This window comes from Manis javanica, chromosome 10 (genome assembly GCF_040802235.1).
Source record: "Manis javanica isolate MJ-LG chromosome 10, MJ_LKY, whole genome shotgun sequence".
Lineage (NCBI taxonomy): Eukaryota > Metazoa > Chordata > Mammalia > Pholidota > Manidae > Manis > Manis javanica.
The window spans coordinates 7,262,578-7,289,028 of NC_133165.1; the positions used below are offsets into that span (position 1 = coordinate 7,262,578).

Genomic DNA, 26,451 nt, shown 5'->3' on the forward strand with positions numbered 1-26,451 from the left:
GCCGTGGTCAAGCTGTACCCCCAGACCTCCTAGATGGGGCTGCTTGGGGCAGGACCATGGTGCCAGCATTTTTGAGCTGCAGTGAACTGCCAGTGCACTCTGCAGACAACACAGAGTGCTGCTTGGGTCCCTTCCAGGTCGCTCAGGGGGCGGGTGACCAGTGGCCTTGGCTCCTCAAGGCCGTCCCAAGGCTGGGGGCAGCTGTGCGCAGTGGGCTCTGCCTCTCCTCCTGGGGCGCCTGCCCCCTCTTCAGTACCAAAGGCTTTGAGGAAGACTGGCCTTGTCAGCACCTTCCTCTGGGGCAGGGTGTTTCACTGGGCCAGGCTGGAGGAAGCTGGCTCCCGTGAGGCCCTGGGGCTTTGTGAATCATGGCTCACCAGGACTGACCAGTGGCTGTGCCGTCCCGCACTTGGTGGGGGTGTGTCCTTGGGAGAGGTTTCAAGTACAGATTCCTGGGCTCCCCACATGCACACAGTGGATCCAGAGGTCTGGAGTGGTGGCACAGTATCCATTAAAGAATAAAACAAAAGTGAGTCCTAAATCTTGCCGCCCTTCACGTCTGTCTGTTATGTTTGAAGTCACATTGATGATGATGCACTTGGGAGAAGTTGTGCAGAAAGGTTTAACGTGAAAAGTCTTCCCCAGTGGTGCCCTCCTGGATATCATTGCATGCACAGGAGCCTCTGGGTGCGTGGCCTGCCCCTCAGGGGAGCTGGCTGAGCTGAGGCTGGTTGGTGCCGCGGAGGACATCGTCGGACATTGGAGCCCTGTTTCAAGGAGCGGCTTCCTGTGCCAGGAAGTCGAGGTGAGGGCACCCTCATCCCTACAGACCCCACAGCCCCCTACCTCATCAATGCTTGGTGTTCTTTTACAAAAATGGCTGTGTGTGGACCCATATATATGCATTCCCAAAAAATAAAATCCAAAGGGGTCACATACTTTCTGAACTGCACTTGTTTTCAAGTGAAAGGGGCTGGAGCTCTTCCATCTTCCATCCTGTACAGGTCTGCGTCTTCCTGTGCACTGAACATTGTCCTGAAACAGGGCTACAGGTAGAGTGCTCATCCTTCATCCACCCTGTTCAGCAGGTCCCATTCTCTCCATTGGCTAGATGGGTGTGAGGCTCTGACCAGCTTTGGGGCCACTGCCCCATGTGGGGCTGGGCATTCGGTGGGCTCTGGTAGGGCCCTCATGGACTGTTGCCACTGTGCTTGGAGGGTGTGGGGCCTGTGGTTCCAGTGTCACCCATCTTGGCAAGCTCTTCAGCTGTCCTGCCTCAGTTTCCCCATCTGTAAAGAGGATTCTTCGTGAGGATGAAATGATGTAATGTTAAACAGAAGGGCACCTGGCATGCACCAACATGAAGTCTAATCCTGGCAACTGGCTACCAGGTGGCATTCCCTCCCTTCCTCCATGGGGGGATCGCCTTGAGGTTGGTAAGTGGGAATAGGGTTGGAGGCTGCCCCCCGGCGAGGGAGGGTGCTTTGGGGTCAACAGTTCGCAAGTGTCACCAGTAATAGCTTAGGTGACGCTCCGGGGTTCAGCGTGGACCCACCTTGGGGCAGGAATGGTCTGTTCCCTGAGGCTTGTGGCCTGGACCTCAACCCATGGGCAACGTGGACCTAGCAGGTGGGCTCCTGCAGGCCTGTCTGGATCTGACATTTGGGAGGTGAAGCAGCCTAGAAGGCCCATCTTTAATCGGCTGGTGTGGCTGAGAGCTGCCTGCATCCCCTGCACAGTGGGCTTTTCTCCATGTGGGAAAACCAGAACACCAACAGAGTCCTGGCACAAGTAACTGGCCAGTGGGGTTACCAGCCCGGAAGCAGGGGTGAAAGAGCAGGAGACGGTTATTTCCAGGGCCCCGGGGCAGAGCTGGCCCCTCCTGAGGCTGGGCAGGACCCGGGCATGGGGCATAGCTGCTGTCACCCCAGCACATGTTCCCAGTGGGGGCCAGAACGAGGATTTCTTTCCTGGGCAGGACCAACAGGGTCTGGGCTGCAGCCCACCAGAACCTTTAGAGGCCTCGCCCTGTTAACTTTACTCCAGCTGCCAGGGTTACAAATATCGTGAAATTCTTTTGATGTCTGTCCACTTCTGAAAAGCTGCCCCTTATTTTTGGTTCATCTTCCATGCTGTCTCATGGGAGAGCCCTTCTGAACCTCTGCCTTTGGTTTTTGTTATGTCCAGCCTCCCCTGGAGGCCCTGGGTGTTTGCTGTAACCTGTTCCTGTCCCTGTCACAGAGCGTGCATGTAGTACATAGCTGTGGAAGGGAAGAGGGGATTCCCATTTTACAGTTGAGTAGACAGACACTGAGTTAAGGGGGGTAGCCACCCCAGGATCCCAACCAGATCTGTGTGGCTTCTAACTGCATCTGGAAGAAACAGCCTCCTTGTTGAGCTGGAAGGTGGGTTCTGGTTCAAGAGGACGGGATATTGGATGGAAGGCCCTTGGGCAGGTTGCCTTCACCTGAGCCTCGGTTTGCTCATTTGTAAAGTAGTGACAGCAATAACAAGGACCTCATGGGGCTGTGAGCATGTTAATCATTCAGTTGGCTCTTAGTGGTCTTACACACCATCTTGTTTTTGGGGCCTTGCCAGTGGCCAAAAGGTGCCTGTGTGACCTGCTAGACCCTGGCCAACTCAGATGAATTTGGATTGAGTTTGATACCTTTTGTAAGTTGCAGGTCCATTGATGATGCAAGTAGGTGCCGAAATTGTGTTCCCCCATGCACAGAGCCATGTTCCCCACAAAGGCCTGACCCCTGCAGGGGAGCCTGGGTCTGGCCTTGAGCATGCCCTGCGCCTGGGAGACTTGCATTCTCCTGTGGTGACTCAACTTCCTGTTTGGGCCGGGAATTTGGAAGGCTGAATAATGTCACTCAGTTCCCTGGACATAGCGGGCCTGCCCACCCCCAGCCTTAAAGGGATAGTCTTCCCTGGGTAGGTCTTGCCCTGGGGCTCCCTGGTGCTGAGTGTGGTGCTGATGAGTGGGCCCAGAAATCCTGGAGTCAGGATTTGAATTCAGGGAGTCTGCTGCCAGATCCCGCAACCACCCTCTTACCCCTGAGGATTCCCACCACTGCGTCCCCTTTCCCAGTGCCCAGTCCAGGCGATGGGCCATTTGGAAGGACTTTATCTCATCTTGTTGAGCAAGCTGCCTGGTCTGGCTACTGTTGCCTGTCCTATCAAACTGGGAAACAATAGCCTAGGCTGCCTGAAAGTCCCAGGAGATCCTGTTTGTTGGGGGTTGGTGCACACGCAGATGCTGGGCACGGATCAGGAGTGAAGCTGGCAGCCCTGAGATGGCAGGGAGCTGCGAGTGCATGTCCAGTTGAGGACACTCAGACTCACCTGTTTAAAGATAGACCCCGTTGGCCCAACTGCGCACATGTGGCTCGGGCTGCCTATGGCCTCCCTTGGGTCAGGATGCCTGGGAGAAGTGGTGGGTCCTTCCAGGCTCAGCAACTGCTACCTGTTTTCTGGGCCTTACCTTGCCCATCTCTAAAATGGGCTCTTTAACAGTCCTGGATTTGGGTTCTGGGTTGGATACACAGCAATGGGTGAACTAATTGCAGATCCTTACTCTCAGGGTTTAGATCCAGCTCCCCCAATCCCCAGCGTCCTCCCATTCCTGGCTGTACCAGATCGGGTGCTGGTGGTGCCCTGCAGAGCTTTGCCTCAGTCTCTTCTGAAGACCCCACTGTGGGTGGAATCCTTCCCTGAGCCTTTGGCAGAAGAGAGGACCATGGCTGTGAACAAAGCCAGCTCTGGCTTCTCTGCGTGTGGGAAGGTGCGGACCCGACAAACAGGAAGTCTGCCAATCCTGCAGGAATTTCTGTGATGCCCGCAGGGACATGAGGGGCCAGTCATCCTGATAACCCCATTTCTCAACTGTCTTGGGTGCTTCCCATGCATGTCCCGTTGCGGTGACAGCACCCACGAAGCATGTGTCTGCCTAGGTTGTGAGCAGAGAAGCTGGGGCTCAGAAGGGCCGAGTGACTCAAATGGGGATGCCCAGCCAGGACTGAGCCTTGGGATTTTGTCTCTTCAAAGTCTGGACTCTCTTACCCTGTGTGACTTTCCCTAGCTGATCACGGTGCCATCCTTGTTTCCCTGGAACTTGTCATCCAGTGGGAAGGGTCACATTTGGCTTCATTATATGTGTTTAATTTACTTTTTATTCGCTCCACTTAAATGATGGTGTTTTGTCGTCTCAGCATTAAGAGAAAATAGCTCCTTTTCCCACTCAGTCATGCTTTTTCTTTAGTATAAAAATGGGATTCTTTATTAAAGTGGGTGGTTTAGAATATTAAAATGCACTAAAGAAATATAACATAGTAGGACAAAAATATATAACACTGATGTTCAGTCTCTGTACAGAGGCTGCCTGGATTTGAATCCTGGCTCTTCCACTGACCAGTTCTGTGACCTTGAGCAAGGCCTCTCTTCTCTGGTCCTCAGTTTCCTCATCTGTAAAATGCGGATAATGATAATCTCTAGTCCAAGTTGTTACAGGCTTAAATGAATTTAAAGACAATATTTATGAAGCCCTTACCATAGCATTTGCCATATAGTAAGCACTATGTAAATGTTTGTTTAATGAGATAAAATAGGTAAGTACAATACAGAAGGGTCCTCACACGTAACAGGTAGAGCCTCCTTTGGTCCCCAAACCCCAATTCTGTTTCTTTTTCAGAGACAACCTCTGATCTAATTTTGGTAATTCTCTTTCTGGGCCGTGAGTCAGGAAACTACAGCCTGAGGACCAAATTCAGCCCACCTCCTGATTTAATGATTTCCCCCCACTTGTTTATGTATTGCCTAGAGCTGCTCTCCTATGTTACAGCAGCAGCGTTATGTTGGGGCAGAGACCTTATGGTTCAGAAAGGCAGAAATATGTACAGTATCTGGTCCTTCACAGAAAGCATTGACTGACCTCTGCTGTGGACCATTCGTTGTGATTTTTCAGAAATAGATGGAATCACACTGTAGGCATTTGTCTAGCAGTTCACTCTTCATCACTTAACATTAAATTGAGAAACTTCTTTGTTCCCTGTTCATCTCTGGACATAGGCTGCCTTGATTTGAACCCAGGCTCTTCACCAGCCTGCTACTAATATTTCGGTTTTGTCTATACCATGATTTATTAACCCATCTCTGTGATGTCATTTCTGTGTATTTCCATATAGTTTATTGCTGAAAGTTCTGCAGTGAACGTCTTTTGTGCCTATGTGTGAGATTTCTAGATATCAGGAAGTGGAAATTCTGGGTCAAAGCACACATACATTGAAAAGTTTATGATAGAGACTATATTATCTGATTACCTTACTTTGATATCAGTTTATGCTACCTGTACTCCAGTGGCTGCAAGTACTCCCCTCTTCACACTGGGAACACCTAAGTTAACTTACAGTTGAATTTGTAGTTCTGATAAAAGTCCAAAGGGATTTTGGAAACGGGTCATAAGTATTTAAGTTCAGCTGAAGGAATTGACAGGTGAGAATAGCTAAGGAAATTTGAAATAGAAGTTAAAACTTGTAAAATAATAAAAAAAAAAAGTTAGGTATTTGCGTCAACAGTAAGACAGAACAGACACTTCAAAAAATATCCAGGTTTATATGAGAACTTAGTATCCCATCAGGAAATAGCACAAAATGACCAGGGGGGTGCTGGGGAGGGGGGGCTGGATTAGTCAATGAATGGAAAATTGACTTTCAGGGAAAAAAATAATTAGAGCATCAGTTTCATGCTCCCAGATATATTGACAGGTTTAAGAGTTAAATATTAAACATGAAAACTGGAGGAAACTATGAATACTTTACTTACTAAGCATAAAGATAATGGACAGTATTTTTTAAGATAAAAGCTTGATTTTGAGTATAAAATTAAACTTCATCAACAAAATTGAAAGGCAAAAAGGACTATGACAAGTCTGACATTTAATCACCATACACACACACGCGCACACACACAGTGGGGTTATGATATACATGTGAATAATGTACCAAAAAGGAAAAATAAAAGATCAACAGGGAGTTTTCAGAAGCAGAAGTACAAATGGTCAATAGATACATGAATAAAAAGTTACATCTTACTTTGTGAAACTCAAATTTTAAGAAGATGTATACAGTGTTTGATTACAGTCTTGAAAAGATCAGTGGAGACTACTCAGCCGTGGGAAGTTTGAGATGATGGGTACCTCGTACTGGCTGCCCCTGACAGTGTAAACAAATCTTTAAAGCTGAGTTGCCCACATATATATCAAGATCTTTAAAAACGGTCCTGGCTTTCAATTCTGTAATTGCATTTCTCAACAGTAATACCAGGAGGGGAATCGTCAGAGGTGTGGAAGCTGATTCTTGGGCAACAATACGAAGTACGTTATTTAGAACAGGAGACAGTAAAATCCTAAGGATCAGGGACTCATTAAACACATCAGTTCGATTAGGTGGGGAGTCACGAAGCCGTTACAACGCATGCTCTTGAAGGCTATTTCAAAAAATGGGGAAATGCTCATAATATATTGGGAAATATAGACCGCATGATCTCTATGATCGGGACAGGCAGCAAGTTTTCAATAAATGTTAGGTACTGTCATTGAGGATTTCACACTGTCAAGTGATTATTTCGTCACCCAGTTGAACGCCTCCCAAGCATGCCAGCTGGGGAAGGTCGGGTGGCAGTGTGGGCTTTCCCTCCCCTCTCCTGCACTTGGCGGCTCCCTGGGCCTCAGCTGGCTCTGTTTCTGGCCGGGTGCTGCCACCTAGAGGCTCCTGGCCCACAGGGCAGCTGCTCCTTAGAGCGGCTCACCGGGACCCTGGGCTCCAGCCCTAGCGGCCAACAGCTTCGGAGGGTTGCTCATTCTGAAGCCTCTGAGAATGTCCGCATAGGAAGACCCCTTTTAGTTGGCTTATGTCAAGATTATTATTTGGATCATAGAAGCCTCTGGGGCAATGTTAAGATCTTAAAACGCGGTTCTAGAACATGCCTCCGTGTTGACTGGCGGGAGACTTAGTAATAAAAACCCAGGGCCCATCCCAGCTGCCCTGAGTCAGACTTGCTGGGGGAGCAGGGATGCTGAATATTTAGAATCTTGCCATGCTCCCTAGATGATTCTGGTGCATATTGAAGTTTGAGAGCCATCCACTCAGACCAGTGGTATTTTATAACTTAATGGGAGTAGGGGGTGGGGGCTGAGCTCAGAGCCCTTCATCCCCTCCCCCCAGAAGCAGACCCATAAATAGATTTTAGGAGGCCCCTTGTTTTAAGACTCTTTGAAAAAGTAGTTTTAGGATCACAGCAAGATTGAGAGGAAGGTAGAGATTTCGCATCTACCCCTTCCTTCCCACCCCCCCAGGCCATAACTCCTGAACAGCCTTCCCCATTCCCACTAGAGTGTTGTAATTTGCTATAATGGGTGAACCCACACTGTCACATCTTGATCACCCAAAGTCCATGGTTTACACTTAGGGTAACCCCCGGGTGTACATTCTGTGGGTTTGGACAAACATATAATTATGTGTGTTCACCATTATAGTATCTGTAGAGAAAATAAAGGTTTCTGTGGCCAGGATTCTCACCTGACCCTGGTCGGCTTGCTCACTACGCACGTGTGGGCAATACATTATTTTTGACCACATAGAGAGCTCCGCCCAGGGCTCTGGGCTGCATGGCTGCAGGAGAGCAGAGGCTGGGGTGGTTGCAGTGCTGAGGACAGAGACTGAGACGGCTGTGGGGGCAGAGAGGCCCGGAGTCAGAGACCCACTTGCTGCCTGCAGACTTGCCCTGAGGCAGATGGGATTCTAGTGCTTGACCTGTCACTGTGGGAATAAACTTGGGTATAAACCCTTTCACCCCAAGAATGTTCCATTGTCATTTTTCGGTCTCACTGAATTGAGTGAGCTTGCCTGGTGCTGAAACCCATTGGCAAGACAGTATCATACAGAGTTATTTTCACTGTGCTCCACCTATTCATCTCACCCACCCTTCAAACTCTGGCAATTGCTCATCTTTTTACTGTCTCCATACTTTGCCTTTTCCAGGATGTCACTGAGTTGGAATCCTACAGCAGGTAGCCTTTTCAGACTGGCTTCTTTCACTTAGTGATAGGCACTAGGGTTCCTCCTTGTCTTTCCATGGCTTGATAGCTCATTTCTTTTCAGTGCTGAATACTATTCTGTTGTTTGGATATGCCACAGTTTATGAATAAAGCTTCTACAAACTTCCCAGTGCAGGTTTTTGTGGGAATGTAAGTGACCACCTCCTTTGGGTAAATACCAAGGAGGGAGATTGCTGGACTGTATCGTGGGAGTATTTAGTAAGAAACCGCCAGAGTGCCTTCCAAAGTGGCTGCGCATTTTGCATTTCCACCAACAATGAATGAGACCTGCTGTTGCTTCGTATCCTTACCAGCGTTTGCTGGTCCCCGTGTTCCAGATTTGGGTCATTCTAACAGCTGTTTGGTGGTAGCTCACTGCTTTGATTTGCATTTCCTGGTGACACATGATGTGCAGCATCTTTTCATATGCTTGTTGACCATCTGTTTATCTTCTTCGGTGAGGTGTCAGTGAAGGTCCTGGGCCCATTGTTTAACCAGGTTATTTCCTTATTGTTGAATTTTAAGAGTTCTTAGTATATTTTGGATAACAGCCCTTGGATGACTTCATATCAGATTTTTATGTCACAGAAAATAAACACATTTCTTATTTAGGCCACTGACTCTTTTGGGTCTCTGTTTAGTCCTAATAGATGCCTGACCTCATAGATTTCTTGGGAAGATTAAATGAGATACCATGTGTATTACAATAGCTGCCACATTATAAACTCGTAGTATATGTTAGCTGCTTATTAGTAGCTTCCCTAGCATTTAATTATAATAACTGAGAACTCTACAGAGTTATTCTGGAAAGAAACATTCTCAAAGATTGTGTTAACTGTTTTTTTTTTGTTGTTGTTGTTTCAAACAATTACAAAAAAGAAAACAGTATTTTCATAAACGACTAATTCAACCAGAAATGATTTCAACTGAGCTCTTCTGTTCTCCTGTTTATTAGTTTTAGTTGACAAAGCTCAGCTGTACAAATTTGCGTGGTATTTTAATTGGAAGATAAGTCACACATTCTTTTAAATAGCTGTGTTTACAAACACCTAGCTCAATTGTTTCATTTTCGAAACCCAGCCTTTCAAAACAATTTAGTTGCATCCTTCTCCTTGGCTTTCTCTGTTTTGAAAAACATGTTCAAAGGTTTTTCACGAGTCAACAGCCCCAATTCAACTTCCTACTTTGTAACCGATGGCCTGTCTAGTTAACAAGTGGCTCATGATCTCTACTGTGTCCAATTAATGTTTTTTGTCCCGATAGTTTCTGAGATGCGGTTTAGCAGTCAAGTTCTCGGGTTCTGCAAAATACTGCCAGTCTTCAGAAAGCAAGATTCTTGATTCCTTGATTCCCAAGGAATTTCGAGGGAAAAGTACAAAGACAGTAAAATTGAAGACAAAATTGCTGAAAGACTTACTGTCAGTGGATGAAAGAAAAGCGATGAGAAAGATTAAGGTTGTTACTCTTTAATGTTAAGAAAAATCACAATGGAAGATTATTAGGTATAATACTTGGGAAGGAAGATAATGCCCATTACTATTCTACATTGGTGTAATTTTTTAAAAACAGTACTAACTTTTATTATGGCATAGAGCAATATTTTATATGTTAACTCAATTGTACAGTAAAGAGAAAATATTTTATGCAGACTTGTAGAGAAATTGCTGTAGCTCCAACTTAAAAATGAGTTGTGTTTTAAAAGCCCATTGAGTTGTTTGATATGTAAATTGGAATATATTTTCTCTAGACAGTAGTAAAATGATAACACTTCCCAAGCTAGCCAACAGGCCCATTTAAACCAAATAGCAGCATAATTTTACATTTATAAATATGATTTGAGTTCTGTGGTCCAGGAGAAACTTTAACTTCCTTTACTGAGATAACCATGCTTTTCTTAAAATTAATTCGGGTGAAGTGGAATTCCTATTAATCTTTCATCTTATTCATTTTTAATTGAAGTATAATTGACACACAATATCCTATTAGTTTCAGGTGTGCACCTTGGTGATTTGATATCTTTATACATTCTGAGATGATGTTCAAGGTAAGTCTAGTTACCATCTGTCACCATACAAAGTTACGTATATACAGTGTTTATATTCCCATGCTGTGCATTACATCCCCATGACTTATTTTATACCTGGAAGTTTATACTTCTTAATCCCCTTCATCTACTTTGCCTACCCTCCTAAGCCCTCCCTCCCCCAGTAACCACCAGTTGCTTTCCTGGGTCTGTGAGTCTGTTTCCGTTTTGTTTGCTTTTTAGATTCCACATACAGGTGAGAGCATATGGTATCTGTCTTTCTCTGCCTTATTTCACTCAGCATAATACCCTGTAGATCTTAGCCCAATACCTGTATTGTCACAAATGGCAAGATTTCCCTATTCTTGATTTAGTTTTCATTTATTCTGATTATTATTTTTTTTAAGGCTATCCTATATCAAGGTTTCAGCTGCCCTTCCTTGAAAGACAGGCACTGAATCCTTTTAATCTGCATGATTAGGCATCTATCTGTATACCTGACATTTATGGGTTGTTATTAAAGCATGCACGGTATTTGGGCAAAAGTGAAACCCAGTGTTATAATCCGCAAGGCACATGTGATCAGGCGCCTTGCCCCATGTCTTGATGGGAATCCACAAGGAGTTAGCAGGAAACAAGTGGATCAAGCAATAAAGATCCAGGAGAATCTCTGAGAACAAAGCCCAGAAAACATCCAGTAAGGATGCGAGGGTAGAATTCAAATTCAGATAGAAACAGGACCTTGTCTCCAAGATTTAGAACTGGGCTGCCTGTTGGTGTTGACCTGATGCCAATGTGTGCCATGAATGCTCTTGGTGGGCAAAATTCTCTCTTTCAACTTTCCACAAAGCCCCGAAGATCCCTGGGTATCCGCTGTGTTTGCTTGCTAGGGCTGGTGCCACAGAGAACCACATGCTCCTTGGCTGAAATAACAAGAGATTTGTCTCGCAGCTCTGGAGTCTAGAAGGCCTGAGCCCAGGTGCCGGCAGGGCTGGTCCTTCTGAGGCTCTGAGGGTGAACCTGTCCAGGCCTGTCTCCTCCCTTCTGTAGTTCCCGCGATCCTTGGCTTGTAACTGCCTTTAGTGTCGTCCCTGTGTGCGTGTTGTGCCCCATTTCCCCTTGTATAAGGGCACCAGTCATATCAGATCAGGGCCCACGTAATCATGTTAACTCGATCACTTCTCTTATCAGATGGCTCCAAACGTCACATTCCAAGGTCCTGAGAGTTATGACTTCCACATCTCTTGGAGGGACCCCCAGTTCAGCCCATTACAGCCACTTCCTCCCTCATGTTCAAGGCTGGCCAGGGCTAGAGCCCAGCTCTCTCTGACTTTGCATGTTCCATCCCCAGTCTCTCTAGAAACCTGAGTTCTGTAGTTATCTGTGGAAAGGGGAGCTGCCAACTGTACGTAAATCTGGCCAGAATCTCTGAAGGGTCTTTGGATGAGTCCAGACAGCTCCCTTCCCAGGTGAGCATGCTGAGGACAAGGAACCTGCCCCAGGCCCCCCGGACCCAGAGATAGAATGGGGCTCTAGAGAGTGGCTTTGCTTCCATAGCCATATGGTAGAGAAGGACCTTGGGGTCACTTGCCTGAGCTGGAATCCCATTCTAGAACTCCCTGACTAGGTGACCTTGAGCAAGCCACATGACCTGTCTGTGCCTCAGTTTCCTCACATGCAAAATGGCTCCATGAGTGGAACCCACCTCATGAGGATCAGGAGAGGGAATGTGCACAGGGTGCCCAGCGCTGTGCCTGCCACTCAGTGAGTGTCCACTAAGGGTTAGAGGTTGTTGTTCATCTCAGGGCCATCCCTTCTAGGGTCTGTGGTGACCCTTGTGCAGTCCCTTCCCAGCCAGGGCCTGGAGGCTTGGGCTTGCAGCCTGGCATGCCAACTTGGAATCCTGTCTTCTCCACGTCTTGGGTATGCAGTCTTGGGTGGCTGACTCCCTTCGAATCTCTAAGTCTTAGTGGCCCCATCTTCAAATGGGTGAGTGACAGTACTCATCACAGAGTCACTGTGAGGTTTAAAGGCCATTCATTCACTCAGCCAGTGTTTATTGGATCACTTTACTAGGGGAGCCTGTCTAGAGAGAAACATTAAACAAATGAGGGCATTGCTTAGCAAGTGGGAAGGATGTAAACACTCTAGGAGGAAGCAGAGCTGAGAAAGGGAAAGAGAAGTGGCAGTTTTATGAAGGGAACCTTTGAACAAAGACCTGAAGGGGAGGCGGGGAGTGAGCCAGGAGGGCAGAGCAAGTGCAAAGATCCTGGGGCAGCAGTGTGCCTGGTGGTCTGAGCAGCTGCAGAGAAGCCAGTTTTGGTGGCACAGAGCAGTGGAGTGGAGAGAGGAGGAGGTGAAGGCAGAAAGGGACAGCAGCTGCTGGAAGGACCCTGGCCTCACGAAGAGGTCAAGTTTAGCCATTGCAAATATTCCACACTTATTTTGTGGGCATTGGTTTGTTGCATGAACTATGCTGGGTGCCAGGGACAGTCCAGCCTACTGGGGACCTACAGGGGCTTTCTGGGGAATCCTCGGGGCTATATCTGGGTTTGCTTAGTTTGTGACCAGGAGCATGTGCTCCGAAAGCCTTTGGAAGTAGAACAAATATACCCTTTCAACATCTGCATTATTTATTAGCAATGACTTAAGTTTTTTCCCCCGAGGGGTGATTGAAGCTCACTGCCCACCTGTGTCTCTCCTGTCCCCACTGGGGGCTGAATGGGGTTTTTTTGCCTCCTCCTGCCCTGCTTCTGCAGAACTCTGACCGCCTTGGGGATGGATGGAGAGAACACATTCTTTTGAAGTACAGGCATTTTTATTATTATTCACATCTTTAGAACGCCAGGTTGAATTTGGAACTTGCATCGAATGGGGCCCCTGAAGCGAGCTCTTTCCTCCCTCGCGCCTCCCCACCCCGAGCTCCTTTCTGGTTTCATTCCCCCCGAATGGCGCTGGTTTTCTGTGCCTCCCTGGGCGCTTGCCGTCTCTGCAGTCTGGCTCCTTAGCTGTGCTGACTCCAGCAGGCTTCGCACTTGGGCCTGGAGACTTCTCTGTTGTGGGGCCGTCCTGTGCTCTATGGAATGTTTAGTGGCATCCTTGACCTCCCCGGACTCATGCCTGTAGTGGGTGTGTGTGACACCCCACCCACTGTGACAACTGGACACTGCCGACTGTCCCCTGGGGGACACAGTTGCCTTGAGAAGCACTGCTCTGTCCCTGCCTGCATCTCTCTTGTGTGTGTCTCTCTCCCATTAACCGTCTGTCTCTGCCTGAGAAGAGCCAGTAATCAGGACCGAACCGTCCCTGGGGTTGGGAAGCAAGGCTGCACCCCATCACCCCGTTTCTTCTGGTTGTACTCTGCCTTCCCAGAGAGTCATGAGCTGGCCAAAGAGTGAAAATGGGGAGACAGACCAAGGACTTTGGGCAGTTCAAGTGTGGACCTCCCTGCACCTGAAGGGGCTGGGATCTGAATTGATGAATAACCTAATTCAAGGGTCTCCTGATTTCCCCATGGTGTGGGCCCTGGCCTGTGCCCTAACCAAGGGGCTGATGTGGCTGGGGTCTATCACATCTAAATTCTAAGCTATCAGGCAAGCTGTGTGTCCTGGGAACCCAGCCCCATGTCCTGAACACGCACACACTCACTGCAGATGGCATTTCCACAGCGACATCAACCCTCTCCTTTATTTGGCCCTGACTCCTGTCCCAGGTGAGCTCTGAAGTGGCTAGTCCTGCTGGCCCTCACCTGTGGAGCTTTTAGGTGTCAGTCCTCTCCTTCCCCTGAACGCCAGCTGGAGGGGCCGCAGCAGGTGCTAGATGCTGCAGAGTCACAGAGCTGAAAGGGGTCTCTTGTTTGTGCACCCAGATTCTGCCACTTACTAGCTGTGTGACCTTGGGCAAGTCTCTTCACCTCCCTGAATCTCTCTGTCCTTGTCTATAAAGCAGAGATCACGCCATCCTGTAGCATAGCTATCTTATATGATACCTAGATAGGGGTCCTTTTTTTAAATTAAGGTATCACTCTTATGAAGGTTTTAGAAGAAAGACAATGTGGTTATTACATTCACCCTTATTATCAAGTCCCCCCCATACCCCATTACAGTCACTGTCCATCAGTGCATTAAAATGCCACAGGGTCCCTATTTGTCTTCTCTGAGCTATACTGTCTTCCCTGTGACCCCACATGTACCATGTGCACCAATCATGATACCCCACAATCCCCTTCTCCCTCCCTCCCCACCCCTCCCCTTTCGTAACCACTAGTTCCTCCTGGGAGTCTGTGAGTCTGCTCCTGTTTTGTTCCTTCAGTTTTGCTTCACTGTTATACTCCACAAATGAGGGAAATCATTTGGTATTTGTCTTTCTCTGCCTGACCTATTTCACTGAGCATAATACCCTCTAGCTCCATCTATGTTGTTGCAAATGGTAGGATTTCTTTCTTTCTTATGGCTGAAGAGTATTCTATTGTGATTAGGTACCACCTATTCTTTATCCATTCATCTACTGAAAGAGACTTAGGTTGCTTCTGTTTCTTGGCTATTGTAAATAGTGCTGCAATAAACATAGGGGTGCATGTCTTTTTGAATCTGAGAAATTGTTTTCTTTGGGTAAATTCCTAGGAGTGGAATTTCCAGATCAAATGATATTTATATTTTTAGTTTTTTGGGGAACCTCCATACTGCTTTCCACAATGGTTGAACTAGTTACATTCCCACTGGCAGTGTAGGAGGGTTCCCCTTTCTCCACATCCTCACCAGCATTTGTTGTTACTAATCTTTTCTATGTTGGCCATCCTATCTGGTATGAGGTGATATGTCATTGTGGTTTTAATTTGCATTTCCCTAATAATTAGTGATGTGGAGCATCTTTTCATGTGCCTGTTGGCCATCTGAATTTCTTCTTTGGAGAAGTGTCTGTTCATATCCTCTGCCCATTTTTTAGTAGGTTTATTTTCTTTTTGGGTGTTGAGGTGTGTGGGTCCTTTATATATTTTGGATGTTAACCCCTTATGGGACATGTCATTGACAAATATATTCTCCCACACTGTAGGATGCCTTTTTGTTCTGCTGATGGTGTCCTTTGCTATGCAGAAGCTTTTTAGCTTGATGTAGTCCAGGTCCTTTTTTTTAACACTCTTTAAAAAAGAACAGCTTTATTCAGATAATTCACATATCACATCATTCACCCATTGAAAGTACAACTTGATGAATGGTATTTTTTACAGAACTAGAACAAATAATCCTAAAATGGTAAAGAATCACAAAAGACCCAGAATAACCAAAGCAAGCTAGAGAAAGAGGAGCAAAATGGAGGTATTGTGCTCCCTGGTTTCAAACTCTACTCCAAAGCGACAGTGGCCATAACAATACTGTAGTGGCACAAACGCAGACACAGGGGGACCGAACAGAGAGCCCAGGAATAAACCCCCACTTGGACGGTCAGTCAGTCTGTGACAAAGGAGGCAAGGAGATGCAATGGGGACAAGGCCATCTCTTCAATGAATGATGTCGGGGAAACTGGAGGCTACAGACAGAAGAGTGAAACCGGACCTCTATCTTACACCGCACACAAAAATAAACTCAAAATGGGTAGACCTGAAACCATAAAGTGTCTAGAAGAAAACCAGGCAGTAAACTCACCCGGAGAGGGCGCCAAGGAGTCCCAGCGTCTAGGAGGTCACTCTCAGCACAGATTGCGGAGCTGAGTCTCGCCCGGTAGCTGGGCATTCTCAGAATTAACCACCATGTAGGATACGATGCTTATTCAAGGATGGTAATAAAAATGTACTGATTTGAAGTATATGTATAAATTATTAAAACTCCAGGCTAGCAGCAGCTGAAAGCTTGGACCAAGGAAAGATATTTTAGGGGAAGAATATCGCATCATTTGCATGATGATAATGAAAAGCAGTCCAGCCTGTGGCTGGTTTTTAGGTTTCCTCTAGATGAGGTAGCACCGTGTTGGCTGCCCTGGGGGGATTACTCCCATATCCCGCTGGGCTGTGGATGGAGGTTGAGCATTTCTGGGCAGGAAGTGCCCAGCACACTCACTGGGCACAGTGGGCATTCCCTGCACCATCACTGCCTCCATCCTCATCAATGTGGCTCTGTACACAGGACCTGCACCACCTGTTTAGGAATCTCTGCATGTCTAGTCTTGGGAATGACCCTCATGCGAGCATAAGTGATTGTGTCACGTTTGAAACCCTTCTCTGAGAGGACAGGAATATGGAATTCTCAATAATTGAACTTAATGTTGTTTTTCTATGTAATTCGCTGGGGAAAAAAGAGTAATCCATGTTGCTCTGAGCCTTCTGCTTTGGGAATATCAGAGTTCACAGAAGATCCCCTTTTTATTAAAATTCTCAGAGTAAATTCCACTGACAAAGTGTCCACATGCTACAGACAGTAACAAACAGCCGCCAGGCATTTACAGATGGGCTGGGGCAGCGGCGTGGGAGCAGAAGATTCAGGTCTTAGCTCTGTCCCAGAGCCCTGCCAGGTGAAATCCGGACACAGTCCTGCAGGGCAGATGCTCACAACCCATTTCAGAGATGGTGACATTGAGGGTAAGAGAGCTAGTGTCTGGACCTCCAGTGCAAACCTCCCAGCTTCCAAGTCCTTCTGGGACACCCCTATTGGGGCACGTGGACTCCCCTGAATTGTGTGTCCCTGTGTGTATGTGGGGGTCCCTGGTGTCTCACTCACATGGTGTCTCACCATGCAGGCCAGTCTCTCCAGGCCTGTTTCCCACCCCGTGGTTGCCGGACGTCTTTGAGGCTGGCATTGTTAGAGGTTTGGGGTTTCTTGTTGCGCCCCTCGCTTGGGCGGTGTGTTTCCTTTTCCTGGGGCTGCTGTAACAGAACACACACTGGGGGTCTGAAGACAATGGGATTTATTCTTTTACAGTTACGGGAGCTGGAGGTCTGAAATCAAGGTGACAGTAAGCTTGGGTCGTTCTGGGCCCCTAGGGAGCCTGGTTGGTGCCGGCCTTCCTGGGCATTTCTTGGCGGGTAGCTGCCTCCCTCCATCTCTGCCCCATCTTCACACACTGCTCTCCCTGTGTGTCTCTCTACATTTCTCTCTTCCAAAGATACCAGTCACTGGATTTGGGCCTCCCTGCCAATCCAGTGTGACCTGCATCTGGAAAGACACTATTTCCAAACAGGTCACCTTCTGTGGTTCCAGGTGGACATGGATTTGGGGGGATACTCTTCAACCCACGAGAGCCCCCATCTCTTCCTGATCCCCATCTGAAGTCTTCTTGGTGGCCTATCAGGGCAAGGGACCCCTACAAGGTCTCTTACCAGAGGGGTGGGTGTTCCAAATCCTGTGCACAGGACCCAGAACTGCGAGGCGGCCACTCATGTGCAGAGGGGATAAAGAGGGAGAGACCAGGGCCAGGATGGGAACCCCGCAGGGGAGCTGGAGACAGTTTCATGAGGCTCCTGCTGGTGATGTGGGGTTGGGGTGGGGGCAGTGCTGAGATAGCTAGCAGGACCTCCACCAGAATGTTCTCTGAGAGAGGGTGGTCTCTGGTCGGGTCTGGAGCGGGGGTCATGGGAGACGTGCTGTGTGCTCTGCTCTTGCAGTGGTTCTCAGTCCCGTGCACAGTTGCCCAGAATTGCTGGGGCCTTCCAGGGATTGCACTCTGCAGGTAAGGTTGAAGCTTGCTGAGCTGGAAGCCCAGTCCCTGCAGGGGTTGCACAGGTACCCTTGCCACCCCCTACCTCCCAGGTTGTGACCAGGGTGTGCTGCTCAGGTAGCTGACCTTGAAAGCTCTTCATCAAGACAAATATACTTGCTGCGCAGTCCAGAGCTGGGCTGGGGGCCCAGGGCGATCACTTGTGGAGTGTGGAGGGGGTTGGGCAGGGGGATTGCTGCTAAAATAGCATCCTGAGGATCTTTCCCTGACAGCCTGTTTCTCTACAGTCACCCTGGTGACTGCAGTAATAAATCCTGTTGGCTGAGGTCTGGGTGCCAGAGCCACGCTGGGCCCCACACCAGCACTACCAGCCCTCCCCTCTGGGTGGACTCCTGGAGCCCTCTCCCCTCCTTGCAATCACCGTGTCCCTTTTGGTGGACCCTGTAGGACAGGGTAGCCTGTGCCCTAACACTTAATTGCAGGCTAAATTGTGTCCCCCATCATATGTTGGAGTCCTAACCCCTAGTACTTCAGAATGTGACTGTTTTGGGATGAGGTCTTTGGAGAGGTCATTAAGTTAAAATGAGATCGTCAGGGTGGCCCTACTCCACTCTGACTGGTGTCCTTATAAGAAGAGGAAATTTGGACACAGACACACACAGAAGGAAAAGGCCAAGTAAACACACAGGTGGCTGTCGACAAGCCTAGGAGAGAGGCCTCAGAAGAAACCCAACTGCTGACACCTTGGTCTTGGCCCCCCACACTGTGAGAGACTTTCTGTGGTTAAGCCCTCCAGACTGTGATGTTTTGTTCTGGCAGCTGGAGGGAACTAATACACTCTCCACTCTGTCCTGGACCTGGGGCCAGCTCAGCACGACTTAGTGCTCATTGGAGCATCGTTTTCAAGCTTTATTTCCTTAGCCACACAGCCATCCTTTCCAAATGCAATGTTATCTGACAGCTCAATATGTAAGACAGAAGAGAAGGGTGGTTCCGGTTGATCGAAATGTTGGCTTCACTACTTGGACTTCCTTCTTCCCTAACCTCTTCCAGGCCTGGGAGCTTCGTACAAAGGACAGTTTAAAACCACTGCACCAGGGATGGGGAGGTTAAAACCCATCACTTCTTTGCTTCCTGGTATATGAAGCATTAGGTTTCAAGGTTTTTTATTACCACAGAGACTCAACATGACTAACTGACTCCCCATCAAAGGCTAGGAGGCTCGGTCTAACTAGATTTGTAGTCAGAAGCCAGGGTCATGTCCCTCCTCACCACCTACTAGCTCTAAGTGCCCTCTGGGCTTGTCATTTAACCTCTTTGAGCCACAGAGTACTCCTCAGGAACATGGGAATAGATGCTAAATTGTGACCCGGGGGGCAGCCTACGGAGTAGAATAAACACGAGTTTTGCAGTTACATTCCTTCCAGGAATTTACACCTTAAAAGAAGCAGGGATTGCTTCTATCCAGGGGGTTAGAGACCTTGGGAGTCCCTCCACTTTCAGCTGCAAGGCCTTTGCAGCCATTTCCAATTCGGCCGGCAGGGGGCACTAGGAGACCGCTTTCCTCTGGGTTTCTGGGCGGTGCTAGCGGCGCCGGGCCAGGAGATGGGAGATGCAGAGACATGGCCCATAGGACCTACGAGTGTCTTTTCTGCCCACTGAATCTTGGCTCTTTTTTGCAGAGGAAGGCATGGGAATGAGCTGCCCAGAGCTAGCTGGCAGCAGTCAGGAGAGCGGCACCCTTTCCCTGGAGATGGAATAAAATGAAAATCCTGGAGTTTTGTGTGTTCTTCCCATTATCAACTCTTTTTGGTCAGTACGGATACGTTTATAGGGGGATTAATGGTGAAAATATCCAAGGCTTTTTTTAACTAAAGGCAGGCTGATTAAGCACATGGCAAACACCAGGCGGGAAGAAAATAGTCAGCTTGGGCCAGGCCCAGGAACTGAGGACCCCGAAATGACACTCTTAGCCTTTAAAACCTCTGAGAAAACTGACAGGCAAGACCGCCTGAAGGCTCACAATGGCTGCCTTTGTTCTCTTGGTTGGTGATAAATGTGATTTGCTCCATGATTCTTTGTGTCCTCACCTGTAAAATGGGAGAAACAATCGCAGGTAGTTCCATGGTGGAGGGCAGTATTCCCAAAGCAAAGAAGCCGAACTCAAGTTCAAATCCCAGCCTTATCACTTACTAGCTGTTTGTCCCTGGGCAAGGCATGCCACTTTTTTGACCTACAGTGCCTCTTTAAGAAAATTGAGATGATGTGTCCTCTCTCGCAGAATTGTTTAAAGAGGAAACAAACGGGGCATATGAGCATCCTGTGTAGGGAAGCACCTAGAACAACATGTGCCACCCAAGAGGGTCCACCACATGAAAGGTCCCCTTCCCTGTTCCCTTCTGTTGGACTGTGGGGTTTTCCAGAGCAGGGGCATATTTTTCTTTGCTTCCCCTGGGAATAACCAATCCTGTGTGTGCACCATTTTGCTGGGAGAGAGCTGGGGAAATGGGTATCTGAGAGGCTTAGCTACTGGATTTCTTACATTACAGTCTGGCTGGGACGAGCTAGAGTGACCTTTTCCTGCATGGTCTTAACCGAGGTCAGCGGTAATGTCTGTTGAAATTAAAAACATTCAGTCCCCTTGACCTTTAGGAATCTGTCTTGACACAAACAAAATGGTCAGCCTGTTAGGATATGTGTGCAAAGATATTTATCGGTGCACTGTGCACCCTGGAAATAATTGGAACCATTACTTCACCAGTAGGTGAAGACTAGGATAAATTATGGCACATTCAGTGTTATGGAACATCCTGAAACATTAAAAAGAATTAGGTAGGTCTATGTGCATTGATCTAAGAGATGGCCTATATATTATTGTTAATGGAAAAAACAAATTGCTGGTTCACGCCTGTGATGTGATTTTTTTTTCTTTTGAGGAAAAAGAGCCTCGTTACTGTGTGTGCATGCATTTGTGTGTGTGTGGGCATCCAGCAGAGCGTGGAAGAATGTCCTCCAGGCTGTTTGAATTGGTCACCTGTGGGATTGGAGAGGGGGAGAAACCCATTCGATTCATTCATTCATTCATACTCTCATTCATTCATTTGTTCATTCATGTTTTCATGCCATTAATATTTAAGGTCTGCTGGGCATCAGGCATTGTAGCCCTGGGGATACAACCATGAATAAAAGAGGCCAAGAACCTGCCTTCCTGCAGCTGGAGTGACTGAATGGCCCCGTTTGCCCAGGACTGTCCTGGTTTTAGCACTGTGGGTTCAGTGCCCCAAGACACTCCTCAGGCCTGGGCAGACTAAGATGGGTGGTTGCCCTGTGGAGCTTGCATGAGGAAGACAGGTAAATATCAGAGTCTGGCAGGTAGGTTGGTGCAGAGCTACCTTGGAGCACCTCCAGTTTGCTTACAGCGAGAGGAGTCACCCCACCCAGGCGCGGAGGTCTTCCTCCGAGTCCTCATGGGCCGTCAGCGATGGAAGGGTGCTCTGAGCATTCTGACCGCCTGGGGTCAGTGGCCGGATTTCTGCTTTGCTGAGTCAGCAGCAGGACTTAATTTGTTAATTAAGAGTAGATGGTGAGCTGTCCTCATACTTTGATTAACCTAATGGCCTTCCCAGCACGACTCGAATTCGGCCACAGACATCACTGCAACTTTTAATGAAATGATTTGAAGGGCCATTAGGAGGCACTTCCCGTTATTAGGCAGCTCATCCACACGGATAACCACCTGGCGGCTCAGCCCCAGAGCCGTGGTCCCCGTGAGCACTTGGTTTTGGGTTTTAAAGTGTGATGCTTAATTTTTCAGTCTTGCTTGAGGGGTTGATGGCCTTTTCTGCTTCAACCAATTTGCTCTGCCCTGGAAGTGCAGTGAGGAGGCTGTACCCCACAAGTCAGAGGCTTAGAAGGTGCTCTTCGTGTCTTGCCCAGTGGCCCCTAGGTCCCAGGGTCTTACCTCTGCCAGTCCTGTGGCATCTGAGACTCCACATGGGCTCTCCCCTCCGGCTTGTGTGTGGCTGGAAATGCTGTGGGGACGGGGGATGTTCTGAGTTGTTTTGGGCCTCCCCCAAAGAGATTGCAGTCCTAACTCCCCCTACCTGGGAATGTGACCTTATTAGGAAACATTGCTCCAATGATATGATTTTTGTCCTTATAAAAAAGGAAAATTTGGACACAGACTGCAGATAGTAAACATGCCATGTGGAGATGGAGGCAGAGATCAGGGCGACGCATCTATCAGCCAAGGAACGCCAAGGATCGCCAAGGATCGCCAAGGATCGCCAGCGAACCACCAGATGCTGGCAGAGAGGTGTGGGACAGGTACTGCCCCCCCCAGCCTCAGAAGGAACTAGCCCTGCCCACTCCCTGATCTCAGACTTCTGGCCTCCAGAACTGAGACAGCAAACAGGTGTTGAAGCCTCCTGGGTTATGGTCTCTTGTTACAGTGGCCCCCCCAAAACTAAGAGAGGGGGTAACACACACTCTCAGCCCTCAGGGGACATCCTTCTGCTAGTGACGGAGGGGCATTCGTGGATAAATACCCAAGCTCCCTGGAGGAGTACGCCGTCTCCCATCAGGTCCCAGAGGGGGGAGTCCCACTTGCACATCCTCGATCAACTGCCTTTTCTGCCTCCTTTCTCATTCCCGGACCTGACCTATGTTTCCTGGGATCATGTCCCAGATGAGCAACTTGCCCACGAATCTCCATCTCAGGGTCTGCTGCTGAGACAGGCCCCGGCTTGTCTTGACCTCTGATATGCACATGTACACCTGTGTGTCTGTGCACACATACCTTATAGTGTAAAAGCCTCAGTGCACAACCCCTGGTGTGCAGGAAAGGTGATTCTGCTTTGATGGGTGCTTTCCTCCAGGAGACAGAGCTGGTCTTGGGCCTTGGGCGACCAGGCTTCAGGGCTCTGTGTGTCTGCACAGATTCCTCTCAGGTCCACTCCCCAGACCCTGCATCTGTGTGATTATGGCTGGCAAACCCTGGGGCAGGAAAAAAGACCCTCCCCACCCCCTGCTCCTTGCATGCATGAGGAGACTTAGGGTCATTTGGATTTTGAAAATCACAGCAATAATATACAAATAAATGACAAAACTCCAGCAACACAGCAACATTTGGAGTCAAGAGTGAAAGTTTTGCTTCACCTTGCCTGGTGATAATATTTCATTTCTCAGACAATTATATAAATATTGATGCAGATACAGACATAGATTGATTTAGAAACAGACATATTGATAGATAGCTATAGCTATAAACTATGTATGGACATATATACATAGATACAGATTTGGATAAAGACATAAACATTGATAGAGCTATACACGTATCTATAGGTATAAGCAGATCCAGTGTATGTCAAAATATACATGTCATCGTGTTGTTTGTGTGGTTTGGTGAGTTTCTGATACCACCAGATGACTGCCATGGAGGTTTCCTGAAACAAGACCATCTATACCCACCTTTTCCTTTTCTTCCAGTCTCCTGTTAATGGGTAGTAAAGTTGCTCCCATGTCCTTGGCAGCTTTTCCATAGAGCGCTGCAACAAACACTTAGAGCTCTTGTACTTGGGCAAGTGTTTTGGGAGAATGGATTCCTGGAAGTAGAATTCCTGAGTTCAAAGGTAAGCGCATTTTGAATTTGGGGAGGTGGAATCCAATTGCCCTCCTAAAAGGCTGAACCAATTTGTGCTCCCAGAGTAATGTAATTGGAATATGGAAAAGGACTGTGACCTCATTTTGTACTTTCAACCGGTGAAGCAGGGCAGATCAGCGACTTGTAAATAGGTTTTTATGGAGCGAGCATGTCAGAACCAGTTGCCACTCAGCCGCGCTTTGTTAATTTCAATGCACGTAGTTGAAAGAGAAAACAAACTGAACTTCTTTAATATGTTTTATAATTTAAACTCCCTCTGATAGATGCAAGACTTTCCATCATGTTTCTGAGAAACATGCCCTGGGGAACTGCTGGTCCCTGGGGAATGAAAGACACGTGGAACAGAACCACCTTAGGTCTTGTAGTCCTTGCAGGCTTGCAGCCTGAGGCAGAGCTGCCTCAGCTGAGAATGGTAACGATCACTCAGTAGGTGCACCTCTTGGGACGGTTTGTTATGCAGCAGCAGAAGCTGACTGATACACAGCTTTTTTTCTGCACTGTCCTCACCCATCTATGCTTACCCCATGTTCACACTTACTAAGAAGGATTAAAATGACCTGTTTATGTCTCTAAAACCTTCACCAGATTGTATGTTCAGAGTGAGCAGAAATTATATGTATCTTGTTCACTTCTCCTAAAATTCCTTCTGGCACCTGGCTGGGGCTCATGAAGTACTTACCGGATGGATAGATGAGTGAAGGAAAGAAAGAATAAATGAGCTTAGGTTGTCCCAGTTCCTTGGCCATCCTTGGAGCCTCCCAATTATATTTTCTTTCTGTCTTTTTGAAAAATTACCTCTAATTTTAGCCAGAGTCAACTTTTATTATCTGCCAAAGTCAAACATGCAAAAAACCTAAACCTTAACAGATGCATATGAGTTTAGTGCTTGATTTACTAAGAACTTCCCCCTCACCTTTGGTTTATTTCATATTTACAACAGTCTCATGAGGTATCATTTCTTTGCCCTCATCAGGAGGACCCAAGGGTCAGACAGGCCAATGACTTGCTCTTATGTCCCCAGCCAGCCGGGGGCCTGAAGGAGGCTTGCATCTGCTTCTCTAGCTCCATGCCGGGGTCTCCTTCTAGCTGCTTCCAATCCCAGGGGGTCCTGGCCATCACTGGAATGAGCTGGGGGACCTTCCTGGGGCATGCATGTGTAGTGTTTGAGTCTGGTCCTCTCTCCAAGAATGTGTCTTTGTCCCCTGGGGTGCAGGAGAATAGAGTGTTCCTTTTTTATGGCCAGGAAAACATTAATGAAAAATGAACCATCAGTGAGATTAATTTCAAAGATGCATGCATTCTCCGTGACTAACAAGCCCGCACCTGTTCATTTGACACCCTTTAACAGCTCCCCACTCACCCCCCTCCCACCTTCTTAAAATTCTCTTCCTTCCCTGCAGGCACCTGGTTGGTATGTTGAGCAGTTAAATAAACGTACAGTGGGATAAAAACATGACTTGTTAATTAAAAACCCTGCTCTGCCACTTCACAGTTATGAAGAGATGAGCCAGGCTGAGCAGGAAGAGCTCCTGGCATAGAGATGGCTGGATTTTTATGTGCTGTGCAAAAGGCACCCACATTTATTAGCATCCCGCACCCTCCCCTGGGGGGATCTTCTCCCCCGTCTTCCCCTCCCCCTGTGTCAGTATGGGCCCCCTTGTTGGATAAATGCACAGTGAGAGGTCATCTGTCCTCCTCCCTCCCGTCTCCATCATCCACTGTCATCAGCTCTGGCATTTCTCTCTCAGCGCCACTGACTCTAAATCTTGTCATTATTTCCTGTGCACTCTGATGGCTAGGAGTCACCAGGGGATTGACTCAGTGGGTCTTTCTGGTTGGCAGCTCTCAGAGGTTGGATGCTTGCCTTTAGCAGTTTGTAAAAAGCTACAAAGAAATCCAAAATTTGGGCCTGTGACAACTGGGCATGGCCGCCAGCCTCATGTTGGCATGCGTCATGCCCGTTACCTTCTTTCAGCAACGTGACAGTATTTCTAGATCTGAGAATGTACTAGACTCATCTTCTAGCCTTTGTACAACCTTCTGCTTGAGGCGTGTTAACCATCTCCCTCTTAAAAAAAAAAATTAAAAAGGAGGTATTACATACATGCAATGTGTGTAAAATGTACACATCTTAGTATGCAGCTTAATGAATGCTTATATATGAACACACCTATGTAACAAGTTCCCAGAACATTCCCTCATGTTCCTTCCCAGCCAGTATATCATTCCCCAGAAAGACCCACTATCCTGACTTCTCTCACCATCGATTTGTCTTCTCTGTTCTTGAATTTCATATGTGTGGGATCATGCAGCGTGTTCTCCTCAGAGAAATTTGGCCTCACTCATCATTATGCCTGTGAAATTAATCCATGCTGCTGTGTTCTTTATATTGCTAGATGGTGTTCCATTGTAAGACTTTACCACACTTTGTTTATTCATTCTCCTGTTGATGGATATTTTGATTTTTTCCAGTTTTGGGCTAAAACCAATAAGGCTGCTCTAAACATTCTTGCCTATTCCTTCGGGTAGCCATGTGGATGCATTTCTATAGAATGTAAACTTAGGAGTAGAATTTCCAGGCTATAGGGGAGATGTGTGCTTAATCTTGTAAGAAATTTATAAGCAGTTTTCCAAAGTGCTGGTACTGATTGAGATTCCCACCAACCGTGTGTAAGAGTTCCAGTTGCTCCACCATTTTTTCCAACAGTTGGCATTGTCAGCCTTTTGAATTCTGGCCATTCTTCTGGGAGTATGGCGGTCCTCCCTCTCTTTTGACCGGCTTATCATATTCACCTTTCAGATGTCCACTCAGATGGCATCTGCTCTGGGGACTCCTCTCTAAGTCAGCTGGGGCCACCCTAACAAATGCCATAGACTGGGTGCCCCAAACAACAGACATTCACTTTCTCAGAGTTCTGGAAGCTGGAAGTCTGAGATCAGGGTGCCAGCAGGGTCTGTCTCTGGTGAGAGTCCCCTTCCCAGCTCACAGACAGCCCCCTTCTTGCTGTGTGCCCACAT

General features: G+C 47.7%; 1 long non-coding RNA gene across 1 annotated transcript; it reads left to right on the forward strand.

Moving 5' to 3' along the window:
• Positions 1 to 8,741: 8,741 nt before the first annotated feature.
• LOC140843970 (uncharacterized) lies at positions 8,742 to 23,905 on the forward strand. Its single transcript, XR_012121966.1, has 4 exons — positions 8,742 to 9,553; positions 10,085 to 10,142; positions 19,451 to 22,094; positions 23,259 to 23,905. It is a non-coding gene; the product is annotated as an uncharacterized lncRNA (long non-coding RNA).
• The last annotated feature ends 2,546 nt before the right edge of the window (positions 23,906 to 26,451 follow it).